This window comes from Lagenorhynchus albirostris, chromosome 7 (genome assembly GCF_949774975.1).
Source record: "Lagenorhynchus albirostris chromosome 7, mLagAlb1.1, whole genome shotgun sequence".
NCBI classification, from domain to species: Eukaryota; Metazoa; Chordata; class Mammalia; order Artiodactyla; family Delphinidae; genus Lagenorhynchus; species Lagenorhynchus albirostris.
Window position 1 is genome coordinate 50,221,758 of NC_083101.1, and position 18,273 is coordinate 50,240,030.

Below are 18,273 nucleotides of genomic sequence, written 5' to 3' on the forward strand. Positions count from 1 at the left end.
AAGGATGAACACGTCAGGAATCAGACTTAGCGGGGAGAGAAAGTTCTCAGTTCTAAATGGATGCTGGCTTCTATTCGCCTCTCCTCTCCCTGCCAGTGGCACAAACTCCAAACCCCAGCATCCCCCATACCCGCCCCGCCCTGGGTAAGAACTCGGCCATGGGTTCACCTGGCCACAAAGTTGTCAAAAGAATTAGCTGTGCAACTCAGAGTCAGCTGCATGGATTATACGTCTGAGGAGGCCCCAGACTGGCGTTACGGGGGGCAGTTCTGGCTGGAAGGAGGTGGCTGTGGTCTGGGCTGACCTTGGGGTGCAAGGCTGTCAGTGGGCAGGCTTCTAGGAGACTTATGGGGCTGGTCTGGGTGTGCTCAGGCTGGCAGGCAAGGCAAGGTGTACTCAGCCTGATGAACAGGGAGTTGAGATAAAGCATAATCCAACTCCAAACCTGGAGATCCTAAAAGCACTTTCTGGGGTATGGTCTCATCTGGACAGACCCTGCTAGAGAGAGCACTCTGCCTGTGGGGGAACCCTCCCTTCCTGGCAAGGTGCCCTGGGTCCTAGAGGCACTGTGCTCTGCGTTTTGATATTTTTTTTTATTATTTCACTACTATTTACATTGCAGAGTATATAAAATCCACACTCTTCGGGGACAGGTGCCGCTTGTTAACCTTACTCCATTAAAAAACAAAAAAACAAAAAAAACCTGGATAGAAAGTAATTGATTAAATGCACATTGTGTGCCGCAAAATTTTTCAAACACTACTTTAACTGATTTAATGTAAATCCTCGCATCGCCCCTGTATATTTGGCATTATTGCCCTACTTTAAGATGAGGAAACCAAACTTCCCGGAGGAAAACAGCCTGCCCAAGGTCGTCACGGAGTAGATGGTGGGTAAGACTCCAGACCTACTGGACTCAAAGCCCATTCTCATCACTGCTCTCTGGCCCCTCGCCTCTACAGCAATAAAACAATTGCACACAGTTGGGGTAGAGGTAAGTCTTTGGTTGTTATTATTGTTGTTTTCCTTTTGGCTCCTTTTAACAGAACTTAAGAGGGGTTTTGCTGACACAACAACCGAACAAACAATGCTGGGGAATATTTGTGAACATCTTCCTCTACAATATTAGAAAGGTAAATGCCGCAAATGTCATTTGACTCCAGCTAGGTGAGCCAGGAATTAGAATTCTCAATTCAAATATGATTCTGGTGCTAAGAATTCCAGCGGTCCCTCTCCCAGAATAAGTTCCTTAAGAAAAACACTTTAATAAGGTAATACTTTTCCTTTTTAAGGAAAAATGCCCTCATCTCCCATGCAAGGGAGGGAATCCAAGGTGAGAGAGGCCCAGGGGACTGTCCACGTGATACACAAGTCCTCCAGGAAGACCAGAGGGGTCCCTGGCAACACCTGAATTTCTTTTAAAAAAATTATCAACAGAATCCTCTAGCCCTAAGATCTCAGTACCCTGATAGACACAGATTGAAATTGTTGAAGTGTCTCCTTGACTGTCAAAGAATCCTCAGACCTGAAAGGGACCTTAGAAAAGAGCTGCAAACAGACAGTTTTCCAGGGCAGCCACGCAAAACAGTGCAGGCCTCTTAAAACAAAGGAAGCTGGGCCTGGGAAAGGCACTTCCAAGAGGCATTCGATAAAGCTTGAAACATGGCTCTAAAGCTTGAAACATGGCTCGTAGCATTTGTTTCTGTAAGAACAGCTTCCTAAATTTTCCTGATGATAAGAATCACCTGAGGCATCCCAGGTCCCTCCCTGAGATACTGATTAGGTGGATCTGAGAAGGGCCCTGGGGAAATTTACATTTTTAGCAGGTACCCACCAGGGTGAGCCTTATCATCAGGGAGGTTTAGGACATTCTGCTAAAGGGACATGGTTACAATTCTCTGACCCAAGACAGGAAGGTTACCATTTTGAAGGGAGGTAAAACATTTCCAAGGTCAGAAAATAATTCTCTACTTGCAAAACGTCTTTGGTTTACAAACGAAAGCGTCTGATCTTATAATCCTCTTGGTATGCTGATTTGCATACGTATTTATATATACACATATGTTTGGATTTCAGTTATTTTTAAATAAATGATACTTGTTTATTTATACAAGCCATACAATAGATCACACAAAAAACAGTAAAATGCAACTAAAGTGTCATCATCCAGAGCAAACTACTGTTAATAATTCGATGAGCATCCTTCCCGGTACCTCTATGCACAGGTAAGCATGTAGATATCATACATAACATTATATACCTGGGACTATACTAGACACGCTCTTTTGCTACCTGTTATTTCTACATAGGAATATCGTTTGACTAATTTTTTCATGGCAATATAGATTTATATTATCATTTTTCTAGCTGCATAATATTCCATTTGTATGAATATACCATAATTTGCTGAAAAAATACTTAAAAGTTCTTTTAAAAACTGGTATAGAGGACAAAGTAAAAATCAGATGGATGAAACTCTTAAGATTTTCCATAGACAATGAGAAAACAAGTAGTTTGTAAGACTCAGGCACAATTCATAAGATGTGTATAGTGTACAGGACTTCCCTGCTGGTCCAGTGGGTAAGACTCTGCGCTCCCAATGCAGGGGGCCCAGGTTTGATCCCTGGTCAGGGAAGTAGATCCCACATGCATGCCACAACTAAGAGTTCGCATGCTACAACTAAGAAGTCCACAACTTAGTCTGCAACTAAGACATGGTGCAGCCTAAATAAATAAATATTTTTTTTTAAAAAAAGATGTTTATAGTGTACATAGTATGTTAGTAACGTGTAAGATATGTTAAAAAACAAAATAAATGGAGTGTTTTTTATGTTAAATATAGATGAAAAGAATGAAACAAATAAGAATGTTACTTATAAATAGAAGGGTTCTGATGGAAGGACAAAGTAAATCGTAAATATTCATATTGAATAAAATATTAATAAATGTAATAATATCTAATTTACAATTGTATTTATTTAGATATAATATAATGTAATAATACATTTTATAACTATATTATTGTTAATAATAAATATTCCCTATCTAATAAAATATTAATGATACATAATAAAGCCCAGCTCATGTTGCCTCCATATTGACAGCTAAATCATCCTAAATTGATCACCCATTGGTGACACCCATTATGTCCAATTCTGGCCCCATGTATACTCTGTCCCAAAATGCAGACAAATTACTAGTGAGCTATAGCTATTGGCCAGGTATATTTGCCCTGCATCCCTCCGATGGAGCAAGCCTATGCTGGCTTCAGACACCTTTTATCTGCTAAGACCCCTTGTTCAACAACAGGTCTGGTCTTTGTGACCACACCGTCACTGGGGAAAGCTGACACCGCACAGAGACAGGACATAGAAAGACTGCAAGCACAGGTTCCAGAGTATGGACCTTTCACCCTATTAATATCCTAACCTAACTATGTTAAAGTGTTCGAATCTTTTCCCTTGCTTCTCACTGCATGTTTTCAAATTGAATAAATCGTGTGACTGCAACACCCGACTTTGGTGTCTGAGCCTTTCTGTCTCATAATCTCTGGGAGAGCTTGCCTGGCAGTGTCCTTGGAGGCTAAGACTGCATCAAGGTAATTTCCCACATTCCTAGAGTAATGGAGAGAAGCAAGCAACAGGGAATTCCTGTCCAGGGTATTTTGTCTAATCTCGCCCTACAATCACATTACCTCTAAATGAATCAAAATTTTGGCTGAACTGAAAATCACTGTCACCAACCACTGAACTAATGAAAACGTGAAGTACCAAAATCAGGGCTCCAGTGATGACACTCCTCCCAACCAGAAGCTAACTGCATTATTTTATTATAATGGGAATCATAAAATAAGCTTACTCCAGCCTTCCCCACACAGCCACAGCACCAGGAGCACAATAAAGGCAGCACACACACAGACAATGTAACTGCTGATTGAAAATTCAATTGCATATCTCAGCCACGGAAGAGCCCTTGTCCATGAAAATTTTCTTAGGCAGTACTGTGCTTAGCCTAGAGGGTACCTAAAGCCAGTTACTGGATCCCTGAGTGTCTGGAGTAGGTGGAGGATGAAGTGCTGAAGAGAGAGGCAGGTGGTGGGGAGGAAAAAGGGTGATAAGTACAGAGATTCCATTTAAGAAATGTGGCTGTGAAAAGTAAGAGAGAGGTGGGGCTCTGGGTTCACAAGCCCCTAGTCATCTTTGAATTTTTGGGTTCTGGGCTCTCTAAAACATGCAGGAGTATAATTAAATTTATGTTTCAGAACCTAGATGGAATATTACTCATCTATGTGCTATACTTAAAATGTCCAGACATCTCAGATTCCAGTGATAGGCCAATGGCCACCTCTCTGTCTTGCTGATTTCATAAGTGAACAATGCACTCTAATTTTTGTTTGGAAAACATGGTAGACTATAACTAACACATTCAAAAATAAACACTTCATATTTTTATTTTTCTTCCACTTCAATGGTACACCAATTTGTCACAATGAAAGTTTGCTTAAATTCCTAAAATGACAAAGTCTTTGTATCTACGTATTTGGAGCAATGCTCTTTCATTTTAAATACTTAGAGAAGAAAGTACGGAATTATTCTTTGGGTACTGACAAAACTATTTGTCTGAGATCTCTATAGCTAGACAATTAAGTTGCCTGAATCTCAGAATGCTGAAATAATTCCAAGAAAATGTATTTATAATACAAGTGCACGTTGCTTAAAACATTTAGGCTGGTTTGAGATGGAAATTAAGAATAGAACATCTCGTGTCTGCTTCCAGCTCAGCTGAGGGCCAGGAAGGAGGTGCACCAGCCACAAGTGACAGGCGAAGCCCAACAACGTTGTAACAGCCCTTGGGCTGAGTGGAGGTACTTCCTCCACTGAAGTCTTGAACCCCTCAAACTCATCCATGAGGACTGGAATCAACTTCTTCCAAACTTCCATTAATGTGAGAAACAGGCTGAGGGAGATTTGGGCTGTGCCTGGGTTCCACAACCAGCAAGTGACTGAGGCATCACTTCATCCACTTCTTCTGACTTTAAACCCTTCTGCTCTCTCAAGTGTCAGGTGCCTGCCACAGTTTCTCAATCAGGGATCGAACTCGTGCCCCCTGCAGTGAAAGCACGGAGTCTTAACCACTGGGCCAGGGAATTCCCCAGAATCTGCTTTTGACCAAGACTCCTCCCACCAACCAGGTGGGTGGCTGACAGTTTTTGTGCTTGAGCCAGGTGTCAGGCCTGAGCCTCTGAAGTGGGAGAGCCCAGTTCACGACATTGGACCACCAGAGACCTCCCGGCCCCATGTAATATCAAATGGTGAAAGCTCTCCCAGAGATCTCCATCTCAACGCTAAGACCCATCTCCACTCAACGACCGGCAAGCTACAGTGCTGGACACCCTATGCCAAACAACTAGCAAGACAGGAACACAACCCCACTCATTAGCAGAGATGCTGCCTAAACTCATAATAAGTTCACAGACACCCCAAAACACACCACCGGGTGTGGTCCTGCCCACCAGAAAGACAAGATCCAACCTCATCCACCAGAACACAGGCACCAGTACCCTCTACCAGGAAGCCTACACAACCCACTGAACCAACCTTACTCACTGAGGGCAGACACCAAAAACAACAGGAACTACGAAACTGCAGCCTGTGAAAAGGAGACCCCAAACACAGTAAGTAAAGCAAAATGAGAAGACAGAGAAATACACAGCAGATGAAAGAGCAAGGTAAAAACCCACCAGACCAAACAAATGAAGAAGAAATAGGCAGTCTACCTGAAAAAGAATTCAGAGCAATGATAGTAAAGACATCCAAAATCTTGGAAACAGAATGGAGAAAATATAAGAAATGTTTAACAAGGACATAGAAGAACTAAAGTGATGAACAACACAATAAAGGAAATTAAAAATTCTCTAGAAGGAATCAATAGCAGAATAACTGAGGCAGAAGAACGGATAAGTGACCTGGAAGATAAAATACTGGAAATAACTAGCACAGAGCAGAATAAAGAAAAAAGAATGAAAAGAATTTAGGACAGTCTCACAGACCTCCGGGACAACATTAAAGGCACCAACATTCGAATTATAGTGGTTCCAGAAGAAAAAGAGAAAAAGAAAGGGACTGAAAAAATATTTGAAGAGATTATAGTTGAAAACTTCTCTAATATGGGAAAAGAAATAGTCAATCAAGTCCAGGAAGCACAGAGAGTCCCATAGAGGATAAATCCAAGGAGAAACACACCAAGACACATATTAATCAAACTATCAAAAATTAAATACAAGGAAAACATATTAACAGCAGCAAGGGAAAAACAACAAATAACATACAAGGGAATCCCCATAAGTTTAACAGCTGATCTTTCAGCAGAAACTCTGCAAGCCAGAAGGGAGTGAAAGGACATATTTAAAGTGATGAAAGAGAAAAACCTACAACTAAGATTACTCTACCCAGCAAGGATCTCATTCAGATTCGACAGAGAAATTAAAACATTTACAGACAAGCAAAAGCTAAGAGAATTCAGCACCACCAAACCAGCTCTACAACAAATGATTAAGTAACCTCTCTAGGCAGGAAGCACAAGAGGAGGAAAAGACCTACAATAACAAACCCAAAACAATTAAGAAAATGGTAATAGGAACACACATATCGATAACTACCTTAAATGTAAATGAATTAAATGCTCCAACCAAAACACAGATTGGCTGAATGTATACAAAAACAAGACTTGTATATATGCTGTCTACAAGAAACCCACTTCAGATCTAGGGACACGTACAGACTGAAAGTGAGGGGATGGAAAAAGATATTCCATGCAAATGGAAATCAAAAGAAAGCTGGAGTAGCAATTCTCATACGAGACAAAATAGACTTTAAAATAAAGACTATTACAATAGACAAAGAAGGACGCTACATAATGATCAAAGGATCAATCCCAGAAGAAGATATAACAATTGTAAATATTTATGCACCCAACATAGGAGCACCTCAATACATAAAGCAAATACTAACAGCCATAAAAGGGGAAATGGACAGTAACACAATCATAGTAAAGGACTTTAACACCCCTCTGTCACCAATGGACAGATCATCCAAAATGAAAATAAATAAGAAAACACAAGCTTTAAATGACACATTAAACAAGATGGACTTAATTGATATTTATAGGACATTCCCTCCAAAAACAACAGAATACACATTCTTCTCAAGTGCTCATGGAACATTCTCCAGGAAAGATCATATCTTGGGTCACAAATCAAGCCTTGGTAAATTTAAGAAAACTGAAATCATATCAAGTATCTTTTCTGACTGCAATGCTATCAGACTAGATATCAATTACAGGAAAAAATCTGTGAAAAATAAAAACACATGGAGGCTAAACAATACAATACTAAATAACCAAGAGATCACTGAAGAAATCTAAGAGGAAATCAAAAAATACCTAAAAACAAATGACAATGAAAACATGACAACCCAAAACCTATGGGATGCAGCAAAAGCAGTTCTAAGAGGGAAGTTTATAGCAATATAATCCTACCTCAAGAAACAAGAAACATCTCAAATAAACAACCTAACTTTATACCTAAAGCAATTAGAGAAAGAAGAACAACCCCCCCCCCAAAGTTAGCAGAAGGAAAGAAATCATAAAGATCAGATCAGAAATAAATGAAAAAGAAATGAAGGAAACAATAGCTAAGATCAATAAAACTAAAAGCTGGTTCTTTGAGAAGATAAACAAAATTGATAAACCACTAGCCAGAATCATCAAGAAAAAAAGGGAGAAGACTCAAATCAATAGAATTAGAAATGAAAAAGGAGAAGTAACAACTGACACTGCAGAAATACAAAGGATCATGAGAGATTACTACAAGCAACTAAGAGCCAATAAAATGGACAATCTGGAAGAAATGGACAAATTCTTAGAAAAGCACAACCTCCAGAGACTGAACCAGGAAGAAATAGAAAATATAAACAGACCAATCACAAGCACTGAAGTTGAAACTGTGATTAAAAATCTTCCAACAAACAAAAGCCCAGGACCAGATGGCTTCACAGGTGAATTCTATCAAACGTTTAGAGAAGAGCTAACACCTATCCTTCTCAAACTCTGCCAAAATATAGCAGAGGGAGGAACACTCCCAAACTTATTCTATGAGGCCATCATCACCCTGATACCAAAACCAGACAAAGATGTCACGAAAAAACTACAGACCAATATCACTGATGAACATAGATGCAAAAATCCTCAACAAAACATTAACAAAAAAAAATCCAACAGCACATTAAAAGGATCATACACCATGATCAAGTGGGGTTAATCCCAGGAATGCAAGGATTCTTCAATATATGCAAACCAATCAATGTGATAAACCATATTAACAAATTGAAGAAGAAAAACCATATGATCAACTCAATACATGCAGAAAAAGCTTTTGACAAATTTATGATAAAAACTCTCCAGAAAGTAGGCATAAAGGGAACTTACCTCAACATAATAAAGGCCATATATGACAAACCCACAGCCAACATCGTTCTCAATGGTGAAAAACTGACCATTCCCACTAAGATCAGGAACAAGAAAAGGTTGTCCACTCTCACCACTATTATTCAACATAGTTTTGGAAGTTTTAGCCACAGCAATCAGAGAAGAAAAAGAAATAAAAGGAATCCAAATTGGAAAAGAAGAAGTAAAGCTGTCACTGTTTGCAGATGACATGATAGTATACATAGAGAATCCTAAAGATGCCACTGGAAAACTACTAGAACTAATCAATGGATTTGGCAAAGTTGCAGGATACAAAATTAATGCACAGAAATCTCTTGCATTCCTATACACTAATGATGAAAAATCTGAAAGAGAAATTAAGGAAACACTCCCATTTACCACTGCAACAAAAAGAATAAAATACCTAGGAATAAACCTACCTAAGAAGACAAAAGACCTGTATGCAGAAAACTATAAGACACTGCTGAAAGAAATTAAAGATGATATCAACAGATGGAGAGATATACCATGTTCTTGGATTGGAAGAATCAACATTGTGAAAATGACTATACTACCCAAAGCAATCTACAGATTCAATGCAATCCCTATCAAACTACCAATGGCATTTTTCACAGAACTAGAACAAAAAATTTCACAATTTGTATGGAAACACAAAAGACCCTGAATAGCCAAAGCAATCTTGAGAAAGAAAAACAGAGCTGGAGGGATCGGTTTCACTGACTTCACACTATACTACAAAGCTACAGTAATCAAGACAGTATGGTACTGGCAAAGAAACAGAAATACAGATCATTGGAATAGGATAGAAAGCCCAGAGATAAACAAAGGAGGCAAGAATATACAATGGAGAAAAGACAGCCTCTTCAATAAGTGATGCTGGGAAAACTGGACAGCTACATGTAAAAGAATGAAATTAGAACACTCGTTAACACCATACACAAAAATAAACTCAAAATGTAAGGCCAGACACTATAAAACTCTTAGAGGAAAACAAAGGCAGAACACTCTATGACATAAATCACAGCAACATCCTTTTTGACCTACCTCTTAGAGTAGTGGAAATAAAAACAAAAATAAACAAATGGGACCTAATGAAGCTTAAAAGCTTTTGCATGGCAAAGGAAAAAATAAACAAGACGAAAAGACAACCCTCAGAATGGGAGAAAATTTTTGCAAACGAAGCAACTGACAAAGGATTAATCTCCAAAATATACAGGCAGCTCATGCAGCTCAATATCAAAAAAACAAACAACCCAATCCAAAAATGGGCAGAAGACCTAATAGACGTTTCTCCAAAGAAGATATACAGATTGCCAACAAACAAATGAAAGGATGCTCAACGTCAGTAATCATTAGAGAAATGCAAATCAAAACTACAATGAGGTATCACGTCACATTGGTCAGAATAGCCATCATCAAAAAATCTACGAACAATAAATGCTGGAGAGCGTGTGGAGAAAAGGGAACCCTCTTGCACTGTTGATGGGAATGTAAATTGATACAACCACTATGGAGAACAGTTTGGAGGTTCCTTAAAAAACTAAAAATAAAACTACCATATGACCCAGCAATGCCACTACTGGGCATATACCCTGAGAAAACCGTAATTCAAAAAGAGTCATGTACCAAAATGTTCATTGCAGCTCTATTTACAATAGCCAGGCCATGGAAGCAACCTAAGTGTCCATTGACAGATGAATGGATAAAGAAGATGTGGCACATATATACAACGGAATATTGCTCAGCCATAAAAAGAAATGAAATTGAGTTATTTGTAGTGAGGTGGATGGACCTAGGGACTGTCATACAGAGTGAAGTAGTCATACAGAGTGAAGTAAGTCAGAAAGAGAAAAACAAATACCATATGCTAACACACATATATGGAATCTAAAAAAAATGTGGTTCTAATCAACCTAGGGGCAGCACAGGAATAAAGACGCAGACGTAGAGAATGGACTTGAGGACATGGGGAGGGGGAAGGGTAAGCTGGGCCAAAGTGAGAGAGTGGCGTGGACATATATACACTACCAAATGTAAAACAGATAGCTAGTGGGAAGCAGCCACATAGCACAGGGAGATCAGCTCGGTGCTTTGTGACCACCTAGAGGGGTGGGATAGGGAAGGTGGGAGGGAGACACAAGAGGGAGGAGATATGGGGATATACGTTTATGTATGACTGATTCACTTTGTTATACAGCAGAAACTAACACACCATTGTAAAGCAATTTTACTCCAAGAAAGATGTTAAAAAAAAAAAAGGTGGGGTGTAATTCCCTTCTTACAGAAAAAAGAATAGAACATCTATACTCAGATAACCTGTGTATGTATAGGTATTTAACATTTTACTAGCAATGAATTTTAAATTTCACATACTCAATTTCCGACCACTCTCCTTAAACAGGCAGTATAGAAAACTGTAATATAAGAGTATCTCATCCAGAAACTCAAGAACCAGAAACAAACAGGCTAGTGGCTTGGTATCCTAATCTCCACACCACTGCTTTTCCCAGTGAATGAGGAAACAGCAGAAAAAAAGGAAAAGCTAGTAAACAAATTGAAGCACTGGGCGAAAGAGCACAAGGTGAATCAGACCTGGGTTTCGACAAGCCCCAGTTCTGCTACTTCTTAGGTTTAAAGTATGACATCGCCACTATTCAACTGTTTCTGAGCTATAAAAATGGCAAGTTTACATGGTTGGACCCAATGGTTGTGTGATTTGGTCAGCTTATCTAAACCCTCTAAGCTTCCATTTCTGTATCTGTAAAATGGTGTAATGAGTTGTATCGTGTTTCCTCAAATTCACATGTTGAAGTTCTAGCCCTCATTGCCTCAGAATATGATACTATTTGGAGACAGGGTCTGTAAAGAGGTAATCAAGTTGAAGTGAGGTCTTTACGGTGGGCCCTAATCAAGTATGACTGGTATCCTTATAAAAAGGTTAAATTTGGACACAGAGACAGACACATAGAGAGGGAAGACGACCTCCGACAAGCTAAGGAGAGAGGCCTGGAACAGATCCTTCCCTCATAACTCTCAGAAGGAACCAACCCTGCCAACAACTTGATTTCAGACCTCTAGCCTCCCAAACTGCGAGACAATACTTTCTGTTGTTTACACCACCCAGTCTGCGGTATTTTATTTTTACTGCAGTCCTAGGAAACTAATACAAATCAAGATGACAGTTGGACCTACACCTCATAGGGTGGGTATGAGAATTAAATGAAGACATGCAGGTAAAACACTCAGCGCAGTACCAAGTACACTGTAATAAGCACCCCAATAAACAAAAAGCTTCCACCTTTATTACTGTAGGTTGATACTTCACTTCCTATCAGAATTACAATGGAATTCTCACCACAAACAACATTTCTTCTCACTCAGTGCAGCATCTCCAGGCCTCTGATGCACAGTCCGGCTCCCCGCATTTCTTTTCCCCTCTTTGCATACCTGGCCAACGACTTTCCCTCCTCAGGTTCCTCTCCAATATCACCTCCCCCAGGAGGCCTCCTGTCACATAATCACTGCCTCAGGCCTTCTGCTTACAGTACAGGGTGAGAGCAGCCCTTTTCACACAGCAATGTAATTAATGATCCCAAATTAGACTCCCAGATGGACAAGCCTTTATGTTCCTCTAAATCTCCCTCAGGCAGTGCTGTGTGAGGTGCTCATTAAATGTTTGTGGAAAGAAACCCTTCACCACAGGTAGGGAAACTGGCCACACACCACCTATAAACAAACCATGCTCTACAGCAGCTGTTAAAAGTACTGTCCAGGGACTTTCCTGGTGGCGCAGTGGTTAAGAATCCACCTGCCAATGCAGGGGACACGGGTTCGATCCCTGGTCTGGGAAGATCCTACATGCCATGGAGCAACTAAGCCCGTGCACCACAACTACTGAGCCTGTGCTCTAGAGCCCGTGAGCCACAACTACTGAAGCCCACATGCCTAGAGCCCGTGATCCGTAGCAAGAGAAGCCACCACAATGAGAAGCCTGCGCACCGCAACAAAGAGTAGCCCCCGCTTGCCGCAACTAGAGAAAGCCCGTCTGCAGCGATGAAGACCCAACACAGCCATAAAGTTAATTAAAAAAAAAAAAAAGCACCGTCCAAGTTAGTGGTTCTCAAAGCATGGTTGGGAAAGCAGAAGTATGAGCCTGAATGGGAACTTGTTAGAAATTCAAATTCCTGGGCCTCACCCCAGACTGACTGAAGCTGCAATTCTGGGGGGTGAGACCCCGGAATCTGTGGTTTTAACAAGCCCTCCAGGTGATTTTGATGCAGTTAAAGTTAGAGCTACTGTGATGAGTGTCTTCAATTCCATATGAAGAGCCTGGGCTGCTGGTGTGAGCTCCCCAGGTACCCCTACTGATGAGGCGCCCCCAGGGGAGAGGGCACTGCAGAGGGGCTCCCAGGGGCACAGAAGTTTTTAATGTTTACCTTCAACTCACTTTTCTATGCCCATATTATGGGATGAGCTGGTAATAACTCTAAAGTATCTAAATTACCTAACAGTGAGAATCCGTATCTAGGAAGTGAGTCTCTGCCCAGACTCTTAGCATCCTTCCTGAGAGCAAAGAGGCAAAGGTGATCTTGCCACATCAGAAAAGTGAACACCAAAGCCCCTTAAAGTAGCAACAAACAAGTGCCAGGCAAATAGTGCTCTCCAGAGCCTCCAAGACTGTAAAGGAGGACAGCCGCAGGTAGAAGCTGACGATCAGAAACCTCAGGTCAAGAGTGTGCTCTACAGGGACCCTCCTCCGCCCATACCAGACATTGCTTATGGATCACAACATTCTTACTCAACAAACGTGGACAGCATCTAGGATTCCTTCGCTCCAGGCAGCCACTATCAATCGATCGGAACTGGCCCTTGAGAAAAGCCTGTTACTATCCTAGTTTAGGAGTTAAGTCTTCAAGCTCTGTAAAGTTAGTATAGAAAACAGCTGCTACTATAGGAATCTCACTGAACTTAGGAATCAGAGGCTATGCGATCTTGGGGAAACCATTTAAAATCTTTGAATCTCAGTTTCCTTTTTGCAAGAGGGAGCTGGCAATAGCTCCTCAGGAATGTTCTGAGGATAAACAAGATGGGTGAAAACACCTTGCCCAGTGCCTGGCAAATAAAAGGCTCTTAATAAATGTTTGCTGGATTTGAAACTATAGCCATGTGGGGAAAAAAAGAACCTCACCACACAAGCTCACCTGAGGCTAATTTACCCAGAAACCCAAGCTTCAGTGTTTACACATGAAAGAGCTTTGGAATAAGACGCTGACTTGGGAAAACAAACTGATGTTGAAGGGAATGTGGTCACTAGTGTAGGGAATCAGACCAGGGAGATATTTATCAGAAAGGGCTTGCCTGAGTCAGAAAGATCCTTCCCTCCAAAGACAATGCCGGCTCCAGCCCCTCTGCCATACTCCATGCCGCCCCTGTAAGTCATTTGACTAAAGCAACAGATCCTACCTAGAAATCTACTTTCAGGAAAACCACTTCCGGGGTCTGGGCAAGCATCTGTCTTATGTTTGGAACCTTTACGAGCTCCACAGAGAACATCTCAGTAAACAAAATCCACTCCCAGCCCTGTCAGTTCAGTGGACACTAAGGACTTCCCCACGCAAGTGTCCCCATTTGGACAACTAGACTCCAAGAAAGGCCTTGGTTTTTGCCCAGTGCTTGCTGTATGTTAACTCATTCAGCTTCAGGTTAACACTCCCTTTTTTTTTTGGCTGCTCTGCACGGCTTGGGGGATCTTAGTTCCCTGACCAGGGATTGAACCCATGCCCTCAGCAGTGAAAGCGCAGCGTCCTACCCACTGGACCACCAGGGAATTCCCTAACCCTCCCTTTTTACAGATCTGGGGCTCTCAGATATTAAGATGTGCCAAGATCACAGAGTCGGAAGGCAGGAACCCTAGGATTTGAACAGCTGCTATTCACACTCCACTAAACTCCAATGCTGACATGCAGTTGGAATCCACCCCAGCAGGGTCCTCGAGCTTCAACAGACAGGAATTATGAAACAAGCACACGGAAAAAATTCTAACCCCATTCCAGCCATCCATGGTCACGCCTATAATCAGTGGTAAGTGTAACTAAGAACAAATACATCCCAGCATCTGTCAAAATAAAATTTAATACCTTGTAAATCCCATTTAATTCGTACTTAAAATTGAATCAGTAAATAGGTAATACTCACCTATTTTGCTAAAAGCCTGTACATAATTAATCTCTAGAAGCCAGTGTGACTGATGTCTTTTTTATTTTCAGCAAAGTGCTTACCACTGTTATATAATTCAGCTACCTCAAAGCTAATAGAACAAACGTGACCTACCAAAATGACCTATAACCCTAGACATCAAAATACCTTGCTAGGCATTTATTCTGAACTACGGGGATTGGACTTACATGCTTTAGCAGGAAGCACCTCAGCTGGCATTCGCCCAAAATTACCTATCCATTCAGATCATAAATGCGGGTAAGATCTTTCTGTTCTTTGGGAAATAGGCCATTACAATTAAATTTTCCTGGATATTAAACAGTTTCACTATCAGCAACATCAAAAATGGTGGCCTTGACTTCCAGGATGTGACATAATTTACATCACACTTTTGGTGGCGGAAAGCCAGTAACTAGGCTGATGAGAGACAAAAAAAGCAAGTACCTGGTAAAGCAGGCTGTCAACCGGCACTAGTCTGTGTTTCCTGGAGCACTTGTGCCCGGAGGTGCAGCTGGGGTGCCAATCCCACTCACAGGGAGATGATAATAATGTGGTACTTCGCACCCTGAAAAAGACAGTGTTGTTAAAAATCCGGCACAGTCATGCCCAGCTTGGCAAGATCTTCGAAATGCACTGAAGTTCACATTCTGTACAATTTACCCATTTATAGTATGGCTTTTAATATATTCCCAGACTTGTGCAACCATAACCACAATCTATGTTAGAATATTTTCATTACTTCAAGAAAGAAACCCAGGACCCCTTAGATATCACTGCCTAATCCTCCAATTCCCTCCCTTCCCCCACCCTAGCCCTAGGCAACCACCAATCTAATTTGGGTTTCTATATAGTTACCCCTTCTGGAGATTCCATACAAATGAACTCATACAATACGTGACCTTTTGTGACTGGCTTCTTTCACTTAGCATTAAGGCTTCCAAGTTGCATCTGCATTGTAGCCTGTGTCAGAGCTTCACTCCACTGTATGGATATATCATACTTATCTACTTTACAGATGATGGACATTTGGTTTGTTGTTTCTACTTTTTAGCTATTATGCACAAATGTGTATATGGACCTAGTTTTCATTTCTCTTGGAAATATATCTCTGAGTGAAATTGCTGCCCCTAATGTTTCCAGTCTTCAAAAAGTGGAAAAAAATGAGTAATCACGTGAAGTTGGGCACCATGAATCCACCTGAGGACCAAGCTCTTATAAGAATTTACTTTTCAGGTTAAAAAAAAAGTACCCAGCAGGTGAGAAAACATCTAGAGAAAACTTTTTTAAAATTGCGGTAAAATACACTTAATATAAAATTTACCATTTTAAAATATACAATAGAGAAAACATTTTCAACTAAAAGATAATTACAATACTGGCTAGTCTCTATATATTTATGTGTGGGTTGCCACGAATCAGAAAAGATGGCAAATACGTTTTTCTTTTTACCCCTCATCCCAGGGAAATCCAAGAAAACCCCTTCTGGACATTTTTCTGAATCCTGCATGTGCCTTTCACACAACGCAAGGAGGCAAGTTCATTTCTGGGCTGGGCCTGGGCCCTGGCAGCCTCACGTGGGGCATCGCAGAGAGCCCTACCAGTGGGAGGAGGAATGTGGCTTCTCACCAGTTCTGGACATACTCTTCTATTTGCTAGACAAAGTGATATTGTGGCATCTGTGCAAAACACTCCCTACACAATGCAACAGAAATAAGAGATAGTGTCCATTCTATTTGTACAGGCAGGGGACACATTTCCCTTCTCCAAGGATCAGCAGGAAATGTGAGCCCAGGCTAAAGCAGAGCCATCTGGATATCCTACAAAGCAAGCAACAGGATTACAGCCCAGCCCATATATGGTTTCTATTATTACTTCCCACGATAAATACATGCCCAGCAGATCAAGATGGGCTTGGTTATGCTTTTGGCCTTAATATGAAATTTTCCTACAGGTGTCAGTTCCAAAGAGAGTTTGCTGCTTTTATTGAAATGGCTTGCTTTTGAATTAAATCAGTTTTCTGAATTTTGAGAACATCCTGATTTTAACTTTCTTTTATGATACTGCCTGATGTTTTTGACATGTACAGGAACCACCAATAACAATCAGCCATTTCTGAAATACACTAGTATTGACTAGGGCTACCTTGTCAGTAATAAGCTTGGAAGAAAAACCTAAATAATACTCTTGGTGTTCAATATGCAAATATTTTGTCAGGTAACATGAGTTAGTGCTGGAAAACTTCACAAAATTTTAAAAGGGAAATCCAGGGCTTCCCTGGTGGCGCAGTGGTTGAGAGTCCGCCTGCCGATGCAGGGGACACGGGTTCGTGCCCCGGTCTGGGAGGATCCCACATGCCGCGGAGTGGCTAGGTCCGTGAGCCACGGCCGCTGGGCCTGTGTGTCCAGAGCCTGCGCGTCTGGAGCCTGTGCTCTGCAACGGGAGAGGCCACGACACTGAGAGGCCCGCGTACCACAAAAAAAAAAATAAAAAAATAAAAGGGAAATCCATAAGTGGCTCAGTAGTTTTGTAAATGGATGTCAATTCTTTTAAAAAAAATTTTTTTTTCATTTGTGTCTATGCTAAAACCAAGCACTGGCAAAATATTTGCTGTGCACCTGTCATTTGCCGGGCATTAGGGTCAATAGACACATGTGTAAGACATCCAATCTGTGCTTCAATAAACTTGCAACGTACAGTCAATTGGTTGGTTCAGCCAGTTTTGGCCTATCATGTGATTACATTTTGCAGAGTAGAAGCCCCAGCACAGGCCTGTTTGCAGACAGCAAGACAAAAGTACTAAAGAGAGGAGGGGGTTGGTGGTGAAAGAATTCCTCGAGGTTTGAAAACTCAATCATGACCTGACTTCCAATTATGTTTTGAAACACAAAAGGAGCTGCTCTTAAATACTATGCAGTATTATATGTAAGTTGAAGCAACTGGAATATTTCTTGAAAAGAATGAAAGGGATAGAACTCTTGGAAGAAATACTGGCCCCACTATTCAGTCAACCAGCTCAACAGAAATCTCCAGTACAAATGCTGGCGGGCAGATTTCCCTCTGTAGCAGCACAGCCAACCACCTAGCTTCTTACCACTGAGATGTCTAACAGCAGCAGGGAGGGAAGGTATTGGGACAAAAAGTTTTCAGGAAGATCAGAGAACTCTGAGGTCAGGAGAGAACAAGTAGGATATCATGGAAAGTGCCTCTCTAGATGCTTGTTCCTCCAAGTGTGGTTCAAGACTGAAGCATCAGCATCTGGACCATCCACTGGGTGGGCATCACCTGAACTGACAGTATCACCTGGAAGCATATTAAAATGCAGACTCTCAGGCCCCAACACATCTGCAGAATTAGAATCTGCATTTAACAGAGTGATTCATATGCACATTAAAGGGTGAGAAATAAGATATCAAGGTGCCTCTGAAGGATTTAGAACTCATTAAGTAAATTAATCAGTAGGAGATAATCCGTCCTAGGATACCAGGAAAGGAGAGTTTACTACAAGGTCAGCAAGGGATATTTATATGTCCACAGGAAGGCTGTGTGAGGTGA

General features: G+C 41.1%; 1 protein-coding gene across 2 annotated transcripts in view; it reads right to left on the reverse strand.

Annotated features, from left to right (window-relative positions):
- Positions 1 to 18,273, reverse strand: part of TJP2 (tight junction protein 2) — a 143,777-nt gene that overhangs the window by 90,594 nt on the left and 34,910 nt on the right. For both annotated transcript variants that reach the window (XM_060155003.1, XM_060155005.1), the window contains exon 2: positions 15,166 to 15,286. The gene's annotated coding sequence lies outside the window, so the exon portion shown is untranslated. The remainder of the gene's footprint in view (positions 1 to 15,165; positions 15,287 to 18,273) is intronic.